This window comes from Salmo salar, chromosome 22 (assembly GCF_965601325.2).
Source record: "Salmo salar chromosome 22, fSalSal1, whole genome shotgun sequence".
NCBI classification, from domain to species: domain Eukaryota; kingdom Metazoa; phylum Chordata; class Actinopteri; order Salmoniformes; family Salmonidae; genus Salmo; species Salmo salar.
The window spans coordinates 11,411,011-11,435,400 of record NC_138312.1 but is presented as its reverse complement, the minus strand read 5'-3'; the positions used below and the strand labels follow the sequence as shown (position 1 = coordinate 11,435,400).

At 41.7% G+C, this 24,390-nt stretch overlaps 1 protein-coding gene across 2 annotated transcripts in view; it reads left to right on the top strand.

The window, feature by feature from the left end:
• Positions 1 to 994: 994 nt before the first annotated feature.
• Positions 995 to 24,390, top strand: part of LOC106582736 (chemokine-like protein TAFA-2) — a 198,245-nt gene continuing 174,849 nt past the window's right edge. For both annotated transcript variants that reach the window (XM_014166114.3, XM_045705485.2), the window contains exon 1: positions 995 to 1,467. The gene's annotated coding sequence lies outside the window, so the exon portion shown is untranslated. The remainder of the gene's footprint in view (positions 1,468 to 24,390) is intronic.

The following is a 24,390-nucleotide window of genomic DNA, read 5'->3' as shown; positions in this document are numbered from 1 at the left end:
TATGATGATAACACTCTGAGGGTGTCCAAAAAGCAATCAAAGTCAAAACCAAATGTTTGCCTCCTCTCTCCGCAGGCTATTTCAAAGCAGGATATTGATTATTCCGCCCATTCCTGTCTTTTGAGGCAGACAAAAGACAGCGCTTGAGAAATAGAGAGATAATGCAATTACTAAAGAGAAAGCTTTTTAGACTGAGCGGTAATGCTTTGGGAGGAGAGAGAGGGTGAGTCTCTGAGAGAAACAGGAGCGTACTCCCAACCTTAGAGAGTGTGTTAGGGACCTAATGCATATCAGAATACATCAGCTTCTCTCTGAAGATGTTTTCATGCAGACAAACAAACTCAGGGCTTCTCTGAAATCCTAACAAATAGTATTTCCTTTTACTGCTTTGTGTTACAGCCTGCCCAAGGCACCTCTTTTAACCTCTAATCTCATCAGTTTCCTCCAAACTGATAATGCCCAAGTCTGAGAATGCTGTTTTCTACTTTCCTTTGGGCTTCCTGAAGGCTATTATTGAAATGTGTTATACATGCAGTGTATATTAGCATACTTACTTGGATGAGTTCAAACATTTGAAATGGAAAAGCTGATGAATAAAAGTGTGTTTTCTCATCGAATCAGAGTTTATGTGCATCAGGGATAACATCATCCCAAATTGACAGTAGACCTAGATCTGAGGGGTTTCAGAATTATATTTAGCCTACATGGTAATACATGTCCTATAATATGCCATTAATTTCATTTTAATATGTGACAGTAGCAATTTCGTTGGCACCGTATCATAGATACGTAACATCTTCAATAAATCATCACATTTTAGGGGATAACTCTGATAGCCTATTATTAGTCCCTTATCATACATCTATTGCACGACGCCAAGGCGGCAAGTGAAAATGCCACTGAGTGGCGCCAAATCATTGAAGTAACGTCGTTTGAAATAATACACTTGTCTCAGGTGCGTATACTGCTCTGCCTCCCGTTGCTAAAGCTCCGACCCCTCATCTCAAATGCCTCGTCTGGAACGGCGAAGAAACACACCCACAACAAGTTAACAAAACAATACTGGGTGAATTGCAACAATACTAATATGTTCTGGAGAAACAATGATTGACTATACGTTTTTGCTTCCAAGCTGTCGCCCTTTTGCGGTTGGGAAGTTCTGAAAAAGCGCAAAAGGACCTGGAACTTTAGAAGACCTCCAGTTGCTTTCCACTCTACTGATCAAGCCGGGGGTCCGGTCGAGCTTTAAAGTCTATGCAATACATTTTAGACTTCTCTCGACTCAGGGATTCGTGCGCTCGGAAAGCTTGATTTCAACATAATTGTCCTAGGTTATGTTTTGTCGTGGTGGGCACCTTCATGCGATAAGGATATGGTATTTCTTTAACATTATCCTGGTTTTGTTTTTGACAATGGAAAGCAAATGAAAGGGGCATTTCACGGGATTAATTGACAGCGCAACGACAGGTAGGCTATGCGTCATTATAAATATATATTATATTTCATTTATCTAGGCTACATAATTTTGCTAATGTGAAAATAATCTAGGCTACTTGGTGTTTTATATATCCTAATAATGATCGCAAGTGCTTATTGTGATCTTTTTATTTTCAAAAGCATAAAACGTATGTGCACGGTATGGAAAACACATCCTGTGGACTGGAGTATATTAATTTACAGCCATTTCTACATACTTTACAAAATTAGACTTTGCTACGTACTGAATCATAAAACCAATCTCACCGATGTTCAAATATCCTTGTTTGGGGCTATTATTATTTTTGTTTGTGAAAACTATCATTTTAAGTGCTTTATTTGTGAAAGGGATGCATGGAATCTACTGTCACAGATGGGGATTCAAACCAATACAGTCGTTATAAATAATGGTTGATGACAATACGGGTTCACGTTGGTCTAAATTCATGTGATCTATGAAGGTGTTGGTATTAGTTTCTTCTCTTTAGCCTGTGCGTAAAACACAGTGTTCCATATGGATAGCCGCATATTAGCCTACAGAATGTGCATGAAATGTGAGGATCAAAAGTTGGCACACGGTTATTAATACTTATATTTCTCCCATGTTCACTGATACTGTACATTAGTTGTGATTGGTTTCATTTCAATAATGAAATGAAAAGAAACATGAAGTGATTTTTTCCAGTGTATGGCACAGGTCCTGGTGCTGCTCCAGTACAACTAATGAAGGTCTGTGAGGGGATAACTTTACTCATAAGGTGAATGTCATAACTGAGGCTGTTTTATTAAAGAAATTCGAATAATTACAGCATGCAATGGCAGATGTATTTTTCTCTTTCTTTCTTTCTTTCTTGCTCTCGCTCTCTCTGTGTGTTCAACACAATTTTTGGGGTGCAGTTGAGGGAATATTTGACGCTAACACTGCAATGAAAAAGCTTAACACAGAGACATATGACTCATATGACTAATGCCTTTGTTTTTAAACATTCAACTCAAAATCAAGTTTTTGATACATTTAAAATTAAATCTATTGTTTTTCGAAAGTTATTTGTTCTAGAACAAATGGTATTAGTACCAGAAGGCCAAGCCTGAGTGGACCAAAACAATTTGTGTGTTGACAACTAGGAAAAGCTTAGCTAAGACACACTGCACATTGAAGGAGGCAGTAGATCTGACTATTCACAGTATGTGCTTTAAATGTGATTTTTCTCCTTTCTCGTCATGCTCTAACAAAGCAGCTGTCTGATTAAGGAGACAGAGGATTGTGGATTTGTGTTTTGGGGACACAAACACTGTCCTCAGAGCTAATCAGCCTTGCTTTTCCTTGTCTGCCCCTGTAGATATTCATGATTATGCCACCACACGCAGCACAGTGGTGCACGTTCCTTCTCTCTCTTTCTCTCTCTCTCTCTCTCTTCCTTTCTCTTCCTTTCTCTCTCTCTCTCTTCCCTTTCTCTCTCTCTCTCTCTCTCTCTTTCCCCCTCCTTTCTCCACATCCTCTTTATCTCTGTCTATCTCCTCCTTCCTAGTTCTCTATTCATCCATATGTCCTTCATCCCCCTGACATGCGTTGTGCGGTCAACTGTCTTTCTGCAATTAGTGCGATCATCTCATTTCATCCTGTGGAACACAGATGGCAATAACCTTACGGCTCCTGTTGCGCAGCGACGATACAACTCTGCTGTGATTAATTGAAGTCCCTCCAGAGAGTCAGAGGAGGTGTAGATCTTCCCTTTCACACCCGCTGACAGGCAACCCTTTACAGTGTTTTATAGATTGCCGTATGTAGCCCCCGGAGTTGCTTGTGGTCCCATTGTTGTTCTGAGGGTTTTTTATTGGACTGTGTTATTGTATTGCTGACAGCTGGAGCAAAGGCCACCCTGGGACAGTTCAACTGCACTGGATGTAAACAGTGCTGGACAATTCATGAGAATGGATTGGGTTTGTGGGTTTGGATGCTGGGTTGGTGGTTGAGGTGTCTTTGATAGGGTTTGATCCAATTAGGCTCTCCCCTTTGGCCCATTATCCAGTAAAGTGAAACTTGGTCAAATTGGGACACCTACGTTGGCGCCATTTGTTCCAAATCTGTACTAGCTAGACGTGTGATGAAAGTGGTTAAAAGTGGAGATGATTGCACTGTAACTCGGTGCAGTGTTATATTTGCAACAAGGTCTCACAGTCTCATGACAGAATTAGACGTTCGTCCATGTTTCTCAAACATCACATTTAGAAGTTGTTCAAAATGTCAAAATTAGAAATGTTTAAGGTTAAATTTAGGCATTAACTCTGAAATCTTAAGGTTATGCATTAACTCTGAATGGTTAAGGTAAGAGTTAAGGTTTGGGATAGGCTTTAAAAAAATCTATATAGCTGAATTTGAACATGCAACCTTTGGCACCAGAGGCAGATGCTTACCTACTTGAAGGTAACAGCGCTCACTGTTGCCTCTAATGGCCGGTTTCCATGTCATCTTCCGACTTCCTCAGACATGGATGGACTTCGAGTCCATAAGCAGTATGGCCAAGACCATTCTCCAATGTGAAGCTACAGTACTATCAAATAGAGGATGGCTCTTGCAGACCCATTTCAACCTTTCTCAGTGGCAAATATTATTTATTAACCTTTATTTAAACAGGGGAAACAAGCTGAGACAGAGTCTCTTGTACAGTTGTGTCCTGTGATAGAACAATAAAAACAACACAAAATTAAAACAAATTAAAAGTACAAGATGTAGATTAAAATGATTAAAATAAATAAACTTCTATATGAAAAACACACATTACAAAAAGCAATCACAGTTTATAATATAAAGTTCATGTAATGTGCATTTAAACTGTCTTACAGGCACCAAAATATCTAACTGGAGTTCTCTCTGCAATTCATTCCATGAGTGTGGAGCATGATATTCAAATGCGGTTTTGCCTAACTCTGGGGTATCTCTAGCACTAGCATGTCCTGTGACTGAGTCTGATAAATACTGTTTGACCACTGGATTTTTGAGTTAAGATAATTAGGAAGTTTCTGTAAGACAGCTTTATAGACAAATATCAACCAGTGTCTGGCCCTTCTAAAAGTCAGGAAGTCCCAGCCAACCGAAGTGTACAAAAGGCAATGATGTGTGCAAAAGTTTGCACCAGTAACAAAGCGCAACGCTGCATGATACACTGCATCCAATTTCTTCAGTACTGATGCTGATCCATGCATATATATAGCATCACCATAATCAAGCACTGACATAAAAGTGGCCCGCACAATTTCCTTTCTGTGCTGTGATGACAGACAATATTTATTTCTATAAGAAAATCAAATTCTCAATTTCAGCTTCTTTACCAGCTCAGTTACATGAGTTTTAAAAGAGAGATTATCATCTAACCAAATTCCAAGGTATTTATAGGTAGGAACACGTTCCAAAAGAGAGCCATCATGGATAGCAATGTTCAGATTTTCCCAATTGTATACTTTTGGATTGTGAAAATAACATATACTTAGTTTTACTTGAATTAAGCACCAGCCTAAGATCTACAAGTGCATCTTGAAGCAATTGAAAGTCAAACTGCAGGAATGTAAATGCTTGAGCGAGTGCTAGGGCTGTGGCATATAGTACTGTGTCATCAGCATAGAAATTAAAGTTGCATTTTTTTCTCACTGAGTTCCAGATATCATTTATGTATATAGTGAGTAATAAAGGACCTAAAATCGAACCTTGTGGGACTCCTTTGTGAACAGTGACAAAATCTGATTTGACCCCATCTGCAATAATAGCCTGAGATCTATCACTGAGATAATTCTGAAACCACAAACATGTATCTGAGGCCAACCCCAGTGAGGTCAGTCTTTTCAGCAGAAGAGAATGATTAACTGTATCGAAAGCCTTTGACAGGTCAACAAACAAAGCAACACTGTTCAACTTCTTATCCAAAACTCTTACAATATCATTTACAACCAGTGTGGTAGCTGTGTTAGTACTGGGCCCCGGTCTAAAACCGGACTGAAATTTGTTCAGTATGCAGTTGTCAGACAAGAAACAGCGCAGCTGTACATTTTATAGTCTGTACACGCTCTCTCTCTCTCTCCCTTGGTCTGATATTGTCCTGGTGCTAAAAGAGACATTGTGAGAGATACAGCAGCCAGGGTATGTTTTCATTTTTTTGGTTAAAGAAGCTGTCACATTGGCAACAAATAGAGGAGTCTGAGCGTGGCAGGCAGACAGAGCTGGAGCTGTGAACACTTGATATGCATGAGACCGCAGGTGATTTATAGAAGAAGAGACTATCAGGGATAAGAGGCTTGTGTCTAGTTTTAAGGAGAAACTCCTAGGCAGCATTTGTGTTCTCTTCCAGCTCTTGGCTGTCAGATTAATATGAAAAGACACTGTGCTCTGTTTGCATGCAGGAGACTAGCAAAATATGTATTTAGCATTTTATGAATGTTGCACATTTATGTAGGCCATGTGAAGTCCAGCCAGAACTTGTACAATTAGCTTACTCAGGCACACTCAGGCAACCAGAACCAAAGATAATCTTAAAAAACAAAACATTGCACTGTTGGAGTTGTCAAAAAGCCTTGATAAACCAACTTACATGTACGGTAGGGTGTCCACCCACTCTGCCCAGAGTGGGTGAAAACACGCTTAGGTGATGATATTTCTGATCCAAAAAGTTGGATTTCGTAACTTAATACTCCGATAATAAGCACAGCGCTCTAGTGCCGCTTTCTCGCAGCGACTTGAGGATTTTACACATTGTGGTGGTCATCTGCAAAGTTGTTTCTGCGGGTCGCAAAAAGCCCAATTTTCACAAACTGAATTAAATGTAAAAGGCTTTGAAATTAAAAAGCTTGCGGTATGCTTAGTACTCCTTTAACATTTGACAGAGATATGCTTGTTTTTGTGAGAAATCCTTGAAAAAATAACCGGAATTTTGCATTAATATGAAAAGCGTATATTATAATATGAAAATACTGGCCTCCATTGATTTAGTAACGTTAATTCTGTCTTTCATAGAAGGGTAAAAACTCCAATAACCTTTGAACCGATTACGAAAGAGACATGAGGTTTGGACTATTGGTTTTCATAGAGGAGTTTCTACACAAATAACATTATTTGACCCATTTGTCAAAAGATGTGTTTTTGATTGGACACCCTATGTGTTTCCCCTCAACTGACCCTACAAACATCATCTGCTGCATGTCACTTTCATGAGCAAAATCAGCGCAGTACTACAATGTCCTACTACACAGAAGTGATCAAAGATCAGAAGTGCACCCTCTATACATTTCTATGGACAGCAGATGTCATGACATTTCTCCAAGCAGCCTTTCTCCACAGCTCGAGAATTAACGAGGAAACAAGTCGAGATCAGATCATGGAAACGCGCATGGTCGAGATCTGATTCTGAAAGTAACGCACCCGTTGTTTGACAAAGTAACTGTAATAATATTACCCAATTTCAAAATGTAACACGTTATTTTACGCCATTACTCCTAAAAGTAATCTGATTAGGTAACACGCTACTTTTGTAACGCATTACCCTCAACACTGGTCTTCACAAGGCAGCCAGCCATCCACAGTATTGCACCATATTTGAGCAGTTCAAAGCACTTCAGTGCAAGGCCTTGCCAGCTGTGTTCTTCATGGGCTAATAAGTTTAGGTGTGTCATATATCACGTTATACAGCATGTCCTGCCTCCCCGTGGAACCACTGAGGTGGATCCGACAGCATTTCAGGAGAATATCTAAGCTCCATCATGGCTAGCGAGAGAGTAGCTGTAGCAGCAGCATCATCGTGACACTGTACGCTCTGCTTTGTCGTGTGAGGAGGTGGGGGAGCATATCCCATGGTTTATAGATGCCATTTAAAGGAGCATGCCCAAGCTTGGCTGGCTGCAATGAACTGTAACCGCAACAAAACACCAAGACAATAAACAAACAAATTGCTTGCCTGGGAGCCAGCAGTGTCCCAGACACTATGGGCTAATGCTCATGCTGCGTACGGTAAAGAGCGGTGAAGGAAGGCAGGTTGCTGCTGGCTGCTCCTCAGAGATTCGACTGTGAAACAGAACTCCATCTTATATTTATTCATGCTTATTTGGTGTCACTTTACTAATGTGTGTGTTTGTGTGTGTGTGTAAGATTGTGAGGGTGTGTTATGTTTGCAATGGAGGGACTCCAGGTTTCTTTGTTACAGGTTTGTAAAATGGAGCGGATCTCAGTTGCATCTGTTGTTCCAGCCAGTGTACCTGATGTGGCTGCAGATTGGAGTCCTGCGGGGGCCTATCACGTAAAGTTCATATGGCATTGTTGTGAAACGCCGTGTAAACAGCTTGCACAGTGCCCGGGGGGCAGGAGGCCACATTGCATTCAACAGATTTTTTTTACCGTTTTGAACTTAGATTCCAAGTTATATCGTCTAACCTACTATGTGTATTTGGTTGCAACATTTGTCAACATTTGTAAAACCTTTTGGCAACCGACTCATGTTTGGTCACAGTTAAAGTCAAATGAAGCAAGAAGGACATAATTCTCTGCCATAGCTCCACTACTTCCACCTAGCAGCACATACTGTAAAATAAAAAAATCCATTCCTTTTACCCAGGGGTGAAAGTAAGGTGGTATGTTCCGGTACAGCGTCCCGGCAAAATAAACAGTGGGGGTACACCGTACCGGTAAAACATGACCCTATCACAATAATTAAAACAAAATGTCAAGAAAACTGTAGGCTATTACACCACTTTTTATAATTACCGCATGTCAGAGGCATGAAAGATTTGCTAATTGATTTGAAAACAGGTGGTATAGCCTACGCTCCAAAATGCATTTTTGTCAAGGCAGAGATCAGTGGCCGACACCGAGACGCGCGCGGACAGTAATTGACGCATACATTCTGGCCTAATGACAATCACCAAATGTCATTACACTTTGTGGTATTTTGTGTAACAGATGTCTCTTTCCATTCACCACTGTTTGGAGGCTGGAAATATGTTGCAAGTGGATGAACGTACACGGGTAGCCTAGTAAAGGAGCCCTTTGAAGTGATTGTTTGACAATCAGATTAAACCATTATGACTGGTTGTGTTTATGCCACAGTGAAAGGTGATACATTTTATAAGTTAAATGACAGATCTTTACGACTATGCCAACAGAGATCCTATTGAATTAATAGGGGTTCTATATGTAATTCTATGATTAGGCCCATAAAATATTTTGGTGCACATGCTTGAAGTCCCGTACCGCGAATAAATGAATTCTGCTTTCACCCCTGATTTTACCACATAAACTCAATTATCTTATTGCCAATCCCCACCATATGATGAACTACAGTACAATAAAGGAATTAGGGGAGTGAGTGTGCAGGAGAATCCTCCGTCCAGCCCCTTGAAGTGGACAGCATTCAGCACTCAGCTGGAGTCTGAGCCCTGTATACCCAGCAGCTTCAGGACAGCTTAGGAGCTCACTCCCCCTTCTATAGAGGTGCCTTTCAGCACCGCTGCCAACCATTTCCCCATCCCCTTACCATCCCTATCCCCATCCCCTCCCTCTCCACTCGTCCCATTTGAGCATGTCGACATTTGGCAGCCATCACTCCCAATACTTTACCATTGCAGTGAATTCCTATTAACTCATTCTCCATGGCAGCAGGCAGGGCTAGAGAACCCAATCTCACTCCCCAAGCTTTTACGATCATCCCTGTGAAAGGCCTAGATTGGGGAATTGGAGCTTTGGAGAGGCCCAGTTCTACGCTGCGCTCCTTTAGGGAGGAAGAGAGCTGTCATTTTGTCATTTGTTTTTCTTAAACGCCAAAGGCTCCCTGGCAGAGACTTTTTTTCTTTCTCTTTCTGCTGCTGTTGTCAGGCTCCACCTCATGCCTGTAATCATGAGGCTGCAATTTGGGCAGAAAATCTGAATTACGGGGTTAGAAATTAGCCTGTTATTTTCTACGCTAGTTATTTCTTTGTTGAGAAAGGGTGGGGGAAGTCGACCCAGCTCTGATTATAGTTCAGGGAATAAGATGCAATAAAACCTGGGATCATGTCAAAGTTCTCTCATTTAAGGGCCTGAGTCCATGCGGTTGTTTACTGCAAGTTCAAATGGACTGTTGTGACTCAGAGACTCTCCTATAAATTGGTTTAGGGGATTGACTCCTCCACAGCAACCTGAAAAAAAAGGAAAGGGGTGTCGATTTCATGACCTAACACAAAGACTGTTCAAGTTTCTCATCATCAGCTCCCTTTACAGAAGAGCTGGGACTTCAAAGAAATGCCTATCATCAAAAAGATTTACCCGTGTCATTAAATATATTGTACAGAGACTGTGTATACGCCTTTATCTATCTGTGGTACAAGATGGGAATAAGAAACAGAAATCAGCCATAGTTTTATTGTTATCTTTCTGAAGATCGAATTAGCTGAAGGGCAACTTCATTTCAGTTCCTCGCTTTGATCAAAATCTTTTTTTTCTGGTTATGTATGCTGAACAAAAACATAACCTGCAACAATTTCAAAGATTTTACTGAGTTACAGTTCATATAAGGAAATCAATTAATTGAAATAAATTAATTAGGACCTAATCTATGGACTTCACATGACCGGGAATACAGATATGCATCTGTTGGCCACAGACATGTCTGTGGAATGTTTTCCCACTTCTCTTCAATGGCTGTACGAAGTTGCTGGAACACGTTGTCGTACACGTCGATCCAGAGCAAATTCTGCCAAATTCTCCAAAACGACGTTGGAGGCGGCTTATGGTAGAGAAATGAATAATCAATTCTGTGGCAACAGCTCTGTTGGACATTCCTGCAGACAGCGTGCCAATTGAACACTCCCTCAAAACTTAAGACGTCTGTGGCATTGTGTTGTGTGACAAAACTAAACATTTTAGATTGGCCTTTTTATTGTCCGCAGCACAAGGTGCCCCTGTGTAATGATCATGTTGATTAATCAGCTTCTTGATATGCCACACCTGTCAGGTGGATGGATTATCTTGGCAAAGGAGAAATACTCAGTAACAGGGATGTTACCAAAGTTGTCCACAGAATTTGAGAGAAATAAGCATTTTGTTCATATGGAACATTCCTGGGATTTGTTTTTCAGCTCATGAAACATACATGTTGCGTTTATATTTTTCTTCAATATGTAATTGTACTAGAGCCCTGCACGGGCATGAATTGTAAGCCCTATCCATGCTCTAGCCTACCCAGGCCCGATTTCTTTTGACAAATTTAAGGCCCGAAATCAGAAATAACTTCCTTTGTAAACTGCTCCTCTATGTCTGACACTCGCTCTGCATGCAGTCTACTCATGGTGGCAAAGTCTGTGAGTATCCATAGCAATGACTCCGCTTGGGCTTCTCTGCTCAATGAAGACACATGAGACAGCAGTTCGCTGTCTTTTCGTCACTCTAAACCGGCAAAACTCAAGGAACATGATTATCTGTGAAAGAGTCTCTCCTGCCTTATATTTGATGAAGTTGAAGCACTTCTGACACCATGTTATGATCGTAGTCAGATAGGACTGTACACGCGCAAATGGCTCAGCTTCAAAATGTTAGTGATCAATTTAGTGATACCTGAGCTCTGGCCATACCCTAACCCGATGCTACCGACTCGGGCTCGAGTCGGTAGCAGAGCTCTAACTTGTACTACATTCTGGGAACCAGGGTTTCCTTTTATATGTCCAGTCATTGCGCAACCATTCTAAATGCAATTGCGTGATGGCCACCATTTTTTTTATTTTGGTAATTGAAGCACGCCTCCCATTTGCCATTCAAGTGCATAGGCAACAGTAGGCAGGCTATCAGCGTGTCACACACCACTTTGCAATGTAAGCTGGAGGCAGTTTAATTGTTTAAAAACCTGAACGTTTTAGTTCATGTTATGAGGCATGTCTCATAACAGGCAAATATATGCACTATAGAAACGTGGAGGGAAATATTTTATAAAGACCACCATTTCTCTCATATTCTGTATCAACTTTCTTCTGTTGTCCAGAGTCATATTAGCGACCCATCCTAGTTGTGGCGTCTTTATAAATAGATCAATAGATTCCACCATCTTTCTAAGTTTCTAACAGAGATGTTCATATCTGACATGTGGAATTGCTCCCATCAGTCGCATCAGGTGCACTGTTTAGAATTGTATTTTTGCAAATGACATTTTATTGGCTGCTTCATTACAGGAGATGTTCTGTTAAGATGAGTTACCATAGTCTAAATGTGACTTCTGTCATTCTGAGCACTGTGAGTGAATGCCCTAACAGGTTACGCACCCAATGCATATGGGTCCAGTACATTTCTCAAATGGCGGTAATCAGAGGTGTGGACTTGAGTCACATGACTTGGACTCGAGTCAGACTCGAGTCACAAATATGATGACTTGCAACTCGACTTTGACTTTAACACCAATGACTCGTGACTAGACTTGGACTTGAACCTTATGACTCGACCTGACTTGATACCCTCCCCAAGCCCAAATATTAAAAATGATGCTAATAAAAAAAGGGTGCAGCACATCAACTCTTCATTTAACGGATTACAGTTTGAATCAGACAGCAGCCAATCAAACTATGCCAGCTGAGAAAAAGTTGTGCGTGTGTAACAGTTTAGGTTCCGTCCCTCTCTTCGCCCCAACCTGGGCTCGAACCAGGGACACCCACGACTGACACCCACAAAGCATCATTACCCATCGCGCCACAAAAGCCGCGGCCCTTGCAACGCAAGGGGAAACCCTACTTCAAGTCTCAGAGCGAGTGATGTCATTGATTGAATTGCTATTAGCGCACACCACCGCTAACTAACTAGCCATTTCACATCGGTTACACTCACCCCCCTTTTGACCTCCTCCTTTTCTGCAGCAACCAATGATCCGGGTCAACAGCATCAATGTAACAGTGTAGGTTCCATCCCTCTCTTCGCCCCAACCTGGGCTCGAACCTGGGACCCTTGCACACATCAACAACTGACACCCACGAAGCATCGTTACCCATCGCACCACAAAAGCCGCGGCCCTTGCAACTCAAGGGGAAACCCTACTTCATGTCTCAGAGCGAGTGACGTCATTGATTGAAATGCTATTAGCGCACACCACTGCTAACTAACTAGCCATTTCACATCGGTTACACGTGGCAGTGCAGAGGAATGTCGGCGGGTGAATTCAGATGGAGCCCTTGGAAAGATGATACCAAAAAGTATTATTTTTTGATATAAAGACAACGCTGTGTCAACAAAAAAAGGAACTTGCATAACATGCAGGAATAAAATTACAGATGGAGGCGCAACAATTTCCAACTTTGTTCGACATTTGAAGCTGCACAAAGAACGGTAAGTCATGGCTAATATAGCCGACAGCTATTATATTTTAATACTTTACTAGTGTATCATGTAGGCTAGCGTAACGTTAAATCAATGAGCCTCCACACAGTCAGTGCGGGAACGTGATCATTGCACCCAAGATTGAGCTACAACTGGCTAGGCAGCTGGTAGCCTAAATCCTGCCTGATGTTACTGCTGTTCCTAAAACCATTGCATACGTTAGCCTACTGTAACCACACAGAGAGAGAGTGTGTGAGTGTGTTAAGGTTGGACGATTGTGTACAAGCCTACATCGCCCGATTGCGGCCCATAGCGATCCTCGATAGACGATCACTATTTGGGGGGGGGGGGGTCTTTCTCATGGCTCCCCATGTATTTCCATGGAAATATTACGTTTATTTGGAAAGTAATAAATATATAGATGTTTTTAAAAGCATTCATGATTTGCGTAAATGTAATAAGCTAACTATTACTCTTGTTGAAAATATGAAATGTTATTACATTTGGTGAAGAGCACATTATGACTTGTTTAGGACTCGAAACTCAAAGTTTAGGACTTGAGACTTGACTTGATACTTGACGGTCTTGACTTGGGACTTGACTTGGGACTTGAATGCTAAGACTTGAGACTTACTTGTGACTTGTAAAACAATGATTTGGTCCAACCTCTGGCGGTAATTTAAAATCTTCCCGGTCACGTTGTCCGGCACCACATTTTCCTAACATGAACCCTGCTGGGGACGCATCCTTTCATAGTTTGTTTAAAATAATAGCCTATTTGATTGAATTCAAATGCATGTAATACTTTCTGTATGTTAGGTTTTGACTAACCTTACGTTGCAGGTGTAAAATAAACACCTGAAACGGAAACTAAAAAAACAGTCAGGGGAGGTTTTTTTCTGCACTGTTCAACCAATCCAGTAATAGTGGAGGAGAAGTTAAGATGGGGTGTCGCCTTGTTAACGTCCAAAAGTGGAAGTCGTCACAGGGTCTCTTTCCAGTTCCCCTGCAGAGGCTAGGTTTGACAGACAAGCATTCCAGTTGCCTACACTCTAAATATGTATTGTCATAATGCAATAGGAGAGAAATAATGTTGAGAAGTAGCATATATGAGTTAGGAACTTAATACGTTTACAATCATGGAGGATAGACAGGATAACCAACAAGATATCACGGTTTTACCAAGTTGACGTTTATCCACGTTTCTCCAAAATTCAAATTTCGAAGTTAAGGGTTAAAGTTTTCGATAGGGTTAAAACATAAAGTTTAGGTATTTATTCCAAATAGCTACGTTAAGGGTTACGTTTTGGGATAGGGTTAAGACATTTCTTTTTATAAACAAGTGTCTACCACTGGGATCGTGTGACCTTCAGATCCGGAGTCATGGGATTATGCCCATCCACGACATCCTAGCAGAACCCAAGCTTACTTGATGGTATAACCGCTCACAGGGGCCGGTTTTGAATGCATTTCCCAACTTCCTCAGGATATAGACAGACGTACAATTTTGTACTCAATCTTGAGCGATCTCGCTGGGATAACAATGATGGAAAATGTGCATTCTTTTTTCCACCGCATTGCCTTTGCCAAATGACAGAAACTGCTAAATGATTAGTCAATTCTCCCTCTCTCTCTCTCTCTCTCTCTCTCTCTTTCTCTCTCTGTACAGTGTGCAGTTGACTAATTTCTCTTGGGCTTTGGACTTTGTAGTGAGAGAAGGGCGAAAAGGAGCAGAAAGTGAAGAAGAGAGGGGAGAGGCAGCTCTCAGCTTTTCAGCTTAGAGGCTGCTCACATCATAGAAGCCTGATATCTCCTCATCTTCTCCATCGGTCCCTCTCTGTGTTTTATCCCCAGCCCTGTGTGAGCACTGCATGTGAGGCCTGCTAGTATCTGTAGTGTCGCTGTGTTGTCAGTACGATCAGTGTTTACTCTCAAAGAGTTCAAGGCACTTCAGATGGAGCTATCGTAAAGCAAACGTGATCCTCTTCTTTCTCTGGAGAAAAGACAACACAGATGTGCTATTTTTGCGCCTTCCAGATTCCGTTCTTCTCTGTGGATGTCAGTAGAGTGGAAAGCAGCTGTCAGTCAGAAGGGCAGTGGGTTCTCCTCTCTGCCTATTTTCAACCCCCTGTCACAGAGTTCAGCTGTCATGGATTGACAATAAATGCTCCCCTTTTACCATTATAAAAAGCTGTGTTTTAAATTGATATCAGAAAGACTCAAGTTCAACCACATCCGCATTTGCATACAAGCACAACAGTGACTGATTATCCATGTCAGTTCCCACTAGATTAAACATGGGTAGGAAAGATATCAGATTAAAGATTGGCCATGATGATTCACCACAGCAAATCCTGTTGGGGGGGGTGACTTTTTGGCCCTCCACCTTCCATAATTAGTAACATAATGGACATGTTTTCTCCAGATCACACCCCCCTCCCCTGGCCATAATTCAGTGTTTCCCAAACTCGGTCCTGGGGACCTCAAGGGGTGCACGTTTTGGTTTTTGCCCTAGATCTACACAGTTGATTTAAATAATCACCTCATTATTAAGCTTGCATTATTTGAATCAGCTGTGTACTGCTAGGGCAAAAAACAAAACATGCACCCCTTGGGGTCCGCAGGACAGAGTTTGGGAAAAACTGCCCTAATTCATCTAAACTTTTAAAGCAGGGGCCTCAATTATGCATGTCCCCACGGTGGCCCCCTCCTCCCTGGGTACAACTCGAGCAGAGTGAGTCTGGATGGACATGCTGCCAGGCCTCTCATTAATTGATGCCACAGTCGGTGCCCCAACTCTCCTTCAGTAATGCACTCTCCTTCTCCTGTTTCCCTCCCTCTGTTACCATGTCTTGTCTCTCTCCCTGACAGAGCGATGAGGGGTTTTCAGAGGCGGTATTGCGTCATGATACTCTTCGGGGTGATTGTAGAGTGTGTTTTTCCCTCAAACCTCAAGGGAACCCAGGCCTCTCTGTACAATGAGGGGTGATATTGGAAGAGAGGAATTCCAACAATGGTCAGACTACAGGAGTGTCAGTAGACAGCTTTTTTCTTTCCTTCTCTTTTTTTGGTAGACTTCCTGCCCTCCTTTTATTCCTCCTGAGCCAGGTCCTACACTGCCCTCCTGTCAGTCTGGCATGGAGGTGGTTACTGAACCTTCTTTTCTGCAATTGTAAAAAGACACACAGTCTTTTTACAATTGTAGAAATAAGAGTAAAAACAAAACAACATCAGACTAAGCAAAAACATGAACAAAGAGAGGGCTGGGCTCAAGGAAGGGAAAGAGTGTGATGTATCAGTGTATGGGGAGGATAGGGTTGTGGTTTGGATAAGAACCCAGTTTAGGGTAAGATGTGGGATTGGGGTTAGGATATGAACCCGGTTTAGGGTAAGGGTTTGGGTTAGGTGGTGCTCAGTATGGTGGAGAGAGGGGGGGGGGGGGGGTGTAAGGGTAAGATATGGGGCTTTAGGAGGGACTGAATGATGGTGATGGACTCAGAGTCATGGATGGCTGGAGGGAGTTCCAGAGCCTAGGAGCAACCCTGGAGAAGGCCCTATCGCCGAAGCTCTGGAGCATGGGCCTGCTGTGGTGGAACAGAGTGTGCGTGGGGCTTTGGAGGTCAGAAGGAGGATCTTGTAATCAATACGTTGGGAGACAGAAAGCCAGTGGAGTTCATGATGCCCTGCCAGAACTTAGTGTGTTTGAGGAGTTGGTCTGCAGAGTTTGAACCATCTGCAGCTTATGGAGGTAGCTTGAGTTGATGCCATAGAGTGGTGAGTTGTGGTAATCAACACAGGAGGAGATGAATGCATGTATGAGGGTTTCAGTGGCAGGAGAGGGAGGACCTGACTTTGGCAATGTTGCGTTCTTTGGTGTGTGTGTGTTCCCAAACAAGGACCAGTTGCGCTCTGAGGCAGCTGATGTTGGTGGGATTTGGAGGATGATGGAGGGAACAGGGGAAAGAGCCTCAGATCCACAAAGTCCCTTCCACCAGGTGGCTGATGAGATATGTTGGCACGACTGCCATATTGCATCTCCATCCCAAAGCCCTTGCTTGGAAGTGTACTTCGCCAGACTGCCAAGAACCTTGCCCTCATCCAGGCCAAGGTGGCGAGACACGGCGAGACACCATAGGCCTTGTTGATCTCTGCACCAGACAGGATGCTCTTGCCAGCATACTTGGTGTCCATCATGTACGCTGTGGCGTGTATGGGCTTCAGGCAGAAGTCTTCACGTTTTTTGATGTATTTCAGAACTGCAGTTTCCTCTGCTTGGAGCAACAGTGAGGTTGGCAGGACAGTACAGATTTCTTCTCTTACATCTGTAAGCAGAGTCTGAACATCAGACTGGATGGCATTGTCTCCCTCAATCCGTGCAATGGCTACTGCTATAGGATTCATGAGTTTCAAGCTGCTTACCACTCTCTCCCAAAATACATCATCCAGGAGGATCCTCTTGATGGGGCTGTCCATATTGGCAGACTGTGATATGGCCATTTCTTGGAGAGACTCCTTCCCCTCCAGGAGACTGTGGGACATAATGACAACACCACCCTAATGGGTGTTGCTGGGCAGCTTCAAGGTGGTGCTCTTATTCTTCTCACTTTGCTTGGTGAGGTAGATTGTTGCCGTAAGTTGATGACCCTTCACATCCCTAACAATTTCCTTGGCTTTCTTGTAGAGTGTATTAATTGTTTTCAGTGCCATGATGTCCTTGAGGAGCAGATTGAATGCATGAGCAGCACAGCAAATGGGTGTGATGTGAGGGTAGTACTTCTCCACTTTAGACCAAGCAGCCTTCATGTTCGCAGCATTGTCTGTCACCAGTGCAAATGCCTTCTGTGGTCCAAGGTCATTGATGACTGCCTTCAGCTCCTCTGCAATGTAGAGACCGGTGTGTCTGTTGTCCCTTGTGTCTGTGCTCTTGTAGAATACTGGTTGAGGGGTGGAGATGATGTAGTTAATTATTCTATTCCCACGAACATTCAACCACCCATCAGAGATGATTGCAATGCAGTCTGCTTTCTGTATGATTTGCTTGACCTTCACTTGAACTCTGTTGAACTCTGTTGAATGAGTAGAAAAAGCATTCAGAAATCTCTTCCAATACACATTGCCTGTGAGCATCAGAGGTGAACCAGTTGCATACACAGCTCGAGCAAGACATTCATCGGCATTTCTCTGACTACGTTCCTCGAATTAGTCAAAAAAACGTATTTTTCCAGGAGGACCATGAGCTGTTGCTATTGATAAGGTGTCTGATTCATCATTTTCACCTCGAATAGAAGTAGAGGGATTTTTGTCAGAGGTTGCTTGTTGTGAGCACTGAGGGAACTTTATGCACTTGGCCGGATGATTCTGCATCTTTGTTGCATTCTTCACATAGGATATGGCACAGTATACAAATGTACACAACTTTCCTTCTACATTAGCTGCAGTGAAATGTCTCCACACATCAGATAGTGCCCATGGCATTTTCCTGTAAAAAATGTGTTTAAAAAAATTATACAAATCCATGTACAGATAAATAGTTAACCTGTTAGGGCTAGGGGGCAGTATTTGCACGGCTGGATAAAAAAAATGTACCCGATTTAATCTGGTTACTAATCCTACCCAGTAACTAGAATATGCATATACTTATTATATATGGATAGAAAACACTCTAAAGTTTCTAAAACTGTTTGAATGGTGTCTGTGAGTATAACAGAACTCATTTGGCAGGCAAAACCCTGAGACATTTTCTGACAGGAAGTGGATACCTGATGTGTTGTATTACCTTTAAACCTATCCCATTGAAAAACACAGGGGCTGAGGAATATTTTGGCACTTCCTATTGCTTCCACTAGATGTCACCAGCCTTTACAAAGTGTTTTGAGTCTTCTGGAGGGAGATCTGACCGAACAAGAGCCATGGAACGATGATGTCCCATTAGACACCTGGCGCGCGAGTTCATGTTGGGTACCCTCGTTCCAATACGTTATAAAAGAGTATGCATTCGTCCACCTTGAATATTATTCATGTTCTGGTTAAAAAAGGCCCTAATGATTTATGCTATACAACGTTTGACATGTTTGAACGAACGTAAATATATTTTTTCCCCTCGTTCATGACGAGAAGTCCGGCTGGCTTAGATCATGTGCTAACAAGACGGAGATTTTTGGACATAAATGATGAGCTTTTTTGAACAAAACTACATTCGTTATGGATCTGTGATACCTGGAAGTGACATCTGATGAAGAGAATCAAAGGTAATGGATTATTTACATAGTATTTTCGATTTTAGATCTCCCCAACATGACGTCTAGTCTGTATCGCAACGCGTATTTTTCTGGGCGCAGTGCTCAGATTATTGCAAAGTGTGATTTCCCAGTAAGGTTATTTTTAAATCTGGCAAGTTGATTGCGTTCAAAAGATGTAAATCTATAATTCTTTAAATGACAATATAATATTTTACCAATGTTTTCTAATTTTAATGATTTAATTTGTGGTGTTGACTTGACTGCCGGTTATTGGAGGGAAACGATTTCCTCAACATCAATGCCATAGTAAAACGCTGTTTTTGGATATAAATATGAACTTGATAGAACTAAAAATGCATGCATTGTCTAACATAATGTCCTAGGAGTGTCATCTGATGGAGATTGTAAAAGGTTAGTGCATCATTTTAGCTGGTTTTATGGTTTTGGTGACCCTGTCTTTGAATTGACAAAACATTACACACAACTCTTGTAAATGTACTGTCCTAACATACTCTAAATTTATGCTTTCGCCGTAAAACCTTTTTGAAATCGTAAAACGTGGTTAGATTAAGGAGATGTTTATCTTTCAAAGGGTGTAAAATAGTTGTATGTTTGAAAAATTAGAATTTTGACATTTATTTGGATTCAAATTTGCCGCTCTTGAAATGCACCTGCTGTTGATGGAGTGCACCACGGGGGGGACGCTAGCGTCCCACCTAGCCCATAGAGGTTAAGCAGTTAGATTAAACAACTCCTTTGTAAGATACATGTTTTAAAATTAAACATGTATGGAAACAGGTGAATTAACAGTCCTCAATTAGCAGGCTCAAGCAAGCTAAAACCCACATTACAGCAAAAACTAAGTAGCAGAAATTGTTAACGAGTTAGAAATGATTTTAACACACTTTGCTGTAGGTTACTATATACTAGTTAACAAACAATCATGTATGTCATATAAAATATATTCACCCCACCCAGTATTGTAATCAAAACTTACCAGAAAGCATGCCGTCCTTGGCTCAGACAGTGTAGTAGTGTGGGCTTAGCAGCATCTCATTAGTGTGCAAGATCTTGAGAATTATCTGTACATGTGATGGAAGAGTGCACTGCACATGTGATGGAAGAATGCACCGTGCATGCAGAGCGTTGCAATTCCATTGAATTGTGGATAGTTTAACCTCTTACATTTAGACGTTCCGCTAGCGGAACACCTGCTCCAATATCCAATGATAGGCGTGGCGCGAATTACAAATTCCTCAAAAATACAAAAACTTCAATTTTTCAAACATATGACTATTTCACAGCATTTTAAAGACAAGACTCTCCTTTATCTAACCACACTGTCCGATTTCAAAAAGGCTTTACAGCGAAAGCAAAACATTAGATTATGTCAGCAGAGTACCAAGCCAGAAATAATCAGACACCCATTTTTCAAGCTAGCATATAATGTCACAAAAACCCAGAAGACAGCTAAATGCAGCACTAACCTTTGATGATCTTCATCAGATGACACACCTAGGACATTATGTTATACAATACATGCATGTTTTGTTCAATCAAGTTCAAAAAACTGCTTTTTACATTAGCATGTGACGTTCAGAACTAGCATACCCCCCCGCAAACAATTTACTAAATTACTCACGATAAACGTTCACAAAAAGCATAACAATTATTTTAAGAATTATAGATACAGAACTCCTCTATGCACTCGATATGTCCGATTTTAAAATAGCTTTTTGGTGAAAGCACATTTTGCAATATTCTAAGTACATAGCCCAGGCATCACGGGCTAGCTATTTAGACACCCGGCAAGTTTAGCACTCACCAATATCAGATTTACTATTATAAAAGTTTGATTACCTTTTGTTGTCTTCGTCAGAATGCACTCCCAGGACTGCTACTTCAATAACAAATGTTGGTTTGGTCCAAAATAATCCATCGTTATATCCGAATAGCGGCGTTTTGTTCGTGCGTCCCAGACACTATCCGAATGGTAAAGAAGGGTCGCGCGCATGGCGCAATTCGTGACAAAAAAAATCTAAATATTCCATTACCGTACTTCGAAGCATGTCAACCGCTGTTTAAAATCCATTTTTATGCCATTTTTCTCGTAAAAAAGCGATAATATTCCGACCGGGAATCTCCGTTTAGCTAAACAGAGGAAAGTAAACAAAGCTTTCGGTCGACGCGGGCACGAGCCTGAGTCTCACAGTACTGTAACCAGCCACTACCCAAACGCGCTACTTTGTTTCAGCCAGAGCCTGCAACGCCAAGATTCCGCATTTTTCCGCCTTCTGAGAACCTATGGCAGCCGTAGGAAGTGTCACGGGACAGCTAAGATCCTCACTCTTCAATAAACAGAGACAAGAAGAACGACACCTTGTCAGACAGGCCACTTCCTGCATGAAATCTTCTCAGGTTTTTGCCTGCCATATGAGTTCTGTTATACTCACAGACACCATTCAAAGAGTTTTAGAAACTTTAGGGTGTTTCTATCCGAAGCCAATAATTATATGCATATTGTAGTTACTGGGCAGGAGTAGTAACCAGATTAAATCGGGTACGTTTTTTATCCAGCCGTGAAAATACTGCCCCCTAGCCATAACAGGTTAACCAAAATATGCCACAAGACCTAGAATTGCCTTTTGTGTATCCCACAAAAAAGGTTCACTGTTATGAGCAAACTGTTTTGATGAATTTAAGCAAAATTAATTTCCCTTGGAAAATTTCCAGAAAAATTCCAGAAATATCCCGGAAAGTTTCAGACCCTTTGCAATCCTAAACACAACCCTCGCCAGAAGAGAAAAATAAGCACGGGCAGCGGAAGAGTCAGAGGTTAATCGGATTGGTATTCCAGAGGGAGGTATGGTGAGGAAAATCCAAACTAGATACATCCCTAAGGAAATAATCCAGAGGTGGGTCAGGGAACCAGTAGGCCACTGATCAGAGGAAGAATCCAGGCAGGTTTAGGTGATCACAGCAGCGCAGTCCAGACTCAAAGGTAGGCAACTAGCAAGCTAGCTAGCACTTATAAGCCAACGTTATAAAAGTCACAAAACTCCGGTAGCCCTACTTCACAAACAACAGGCCGAAAAGTAGACAAAAACAAACAGTTAATGAAAAAACAGAAGAACTAACAAATCAATGTTAATGAGTAAACACTGTTACTAAACACAACGCCAGCAGATACTCTCACCCGGAAATGATGTGGACATTTTGAACACCACAGCAACATTAACCTCTTACATCTAGACGTTCCGCTAGCGGAACACCTGCTCCATTATCCAATGATGGGCGTGGCGCGAAATACAAACTCCTCTAAAATACAAAAACTTCAATTTTTCAAACATATGACTATTTCACAGCATTTTAAAGATAAGACTCTCCTTTATCTAACCACACTGTCCGATTTCAAAAAGGCTTTACAACGAAAGCAAAACATTAGATTATGTCAGCAGAGTACCAAGCCAGAAATAATCAGACACCCATTTTTCAAGCTAGCATATAATGTCACAAAAACCTAGAAGACAGCTAAATGCAACACTAACCTTTGATGATCTTCATCAGATGACAACCCTAGGACATTATGTTATACAATACATGCATGTTTTGTTCAATCAAGTTCATATTTATATCAAAAACCAGCTTTTTTACATTAGCATGTGACGTTCAGAACTAGCATACCCCCCGCAAACTTCCGGGGAATTCGCTAACATTTTACTAAATTACTCACGATAAACGTTCACAAAAAGCATAACAATTATTTTAAGAATTATAGATACAGACCTCCTCTATGCACTCAATATGTCCGATTTTAAAATAGCTTTTTGGTGAAAGCACATTTTGCAATATTCTAAGTACATAGCCCAGGCATCACGGGCTAGCTATTTAGACACCCGGCAAGTTTAGCACTATCAGCTTTACTATTATAAAAGTTTCATTACCTTTTGTTGTCTTCGTCAGAATGCACTCCCAGGACTGCTACTTCAATAACAAATGTTGGTTTGGTCCAAAATAATCCATCGTTATATCCGAATAGCGGCGTTTTGTTCGTGCGTCCCAGACACTATCCGAATGGTAAAGAAGGGTCGCGCGCATGGCGCAATTCGTGACAAAAAAAATCTAAATATTCCATTACCGTACTTCGAAGCATGTCAACCGCTGTTTAAAATCCATTTTTATGCCATTTTTCTCGTAAAAAAGCGATAATATTCCGACCGGGAATCTCCGTTTAGCTAAACAGAGGAAAGTAAACAAAGCTTTCGGTCGACGCGGGCACGAGCCTGAGTCTCACAGTACTGTAACCAGCCACTACCCAAACGCGCTACTTTGTTTCAGCCAGAGCCTGCAACGCCAAGATTCCGCATTTTTCCGCCTTCTGAGAACCTATGGCAGCCGTAGGAAGTGTCACGGGACAGCTAAGATCCTCACTCTTCAATAAACAGAGACAAGAAGAACGACACCTTGTCAGACAGGCCACTTCCTGCATGAAATCTTCTCAGGTTTTTGCCTGCCATATGAGTTCTGTTATACTCACAGACACCATTCAAAGAGTTTTAGAAACTTTAGGGTGTTTCTATCCGAAGCCAATAATTATATGCATATTGTAGTTACTGGGCAGGAGTAGTAACCAGATTAAATCGGGTACGTTTTTTATCCAGCCGTGAAAATACTGCCCCCTAGCCATAACAGGTTAACCAAAATATGCCACAAGACCTAGAATTGCCTTTTGTGTATCCCACAAAAAAGGTTCACTGTTATGAGCAAACTGTTTTGATGAATTTAAGCAAAATTAATTTCCCTTGGAAAATTTCCAGAAAAATTCCAGAAATATCCCGGAAAGTTTCAGACCCTTTGCAATCCTAAACACAACCCTCGCCAGAAGAGAAAAATAAGCACGGGCAGCGGAAGAGTCAGAGGTTAATCGGATTGGTATTCCAGAGGGAGGTATGGTGAGGAAAATCCAAACTAGATACATCCCTAAGGAAATAATCCAGAGGTGGGTCAGGGAACCAGTAGGCCACTGATCAGAGGAAGAATCCAGGCAGGTTTAGGTGATCACAGCAGCGCAGTCCAGACTCAAAGGTAGGCAACTAGCAAGCTAGCTAGCACTTATAAGCCAACGTTATAAAAGTCACAAAACTCCGGTAGCCCTACTTCACAAACAACAGGCCGAAAAGTAGACAAAAACAAACAGTTAATGAAAAAACAGAAGAACTAACAAATCAATGTTAATGAGTAAACACTGTTACTAAACACAACGCCAGCAGATACTCTCACCCGGAAATGATGTGGACATTTTGAACACCACAGCAACATTAACCTCTTACATCTAGACGTTCCGCTAGCGGAACACCTGCTCCATTATCC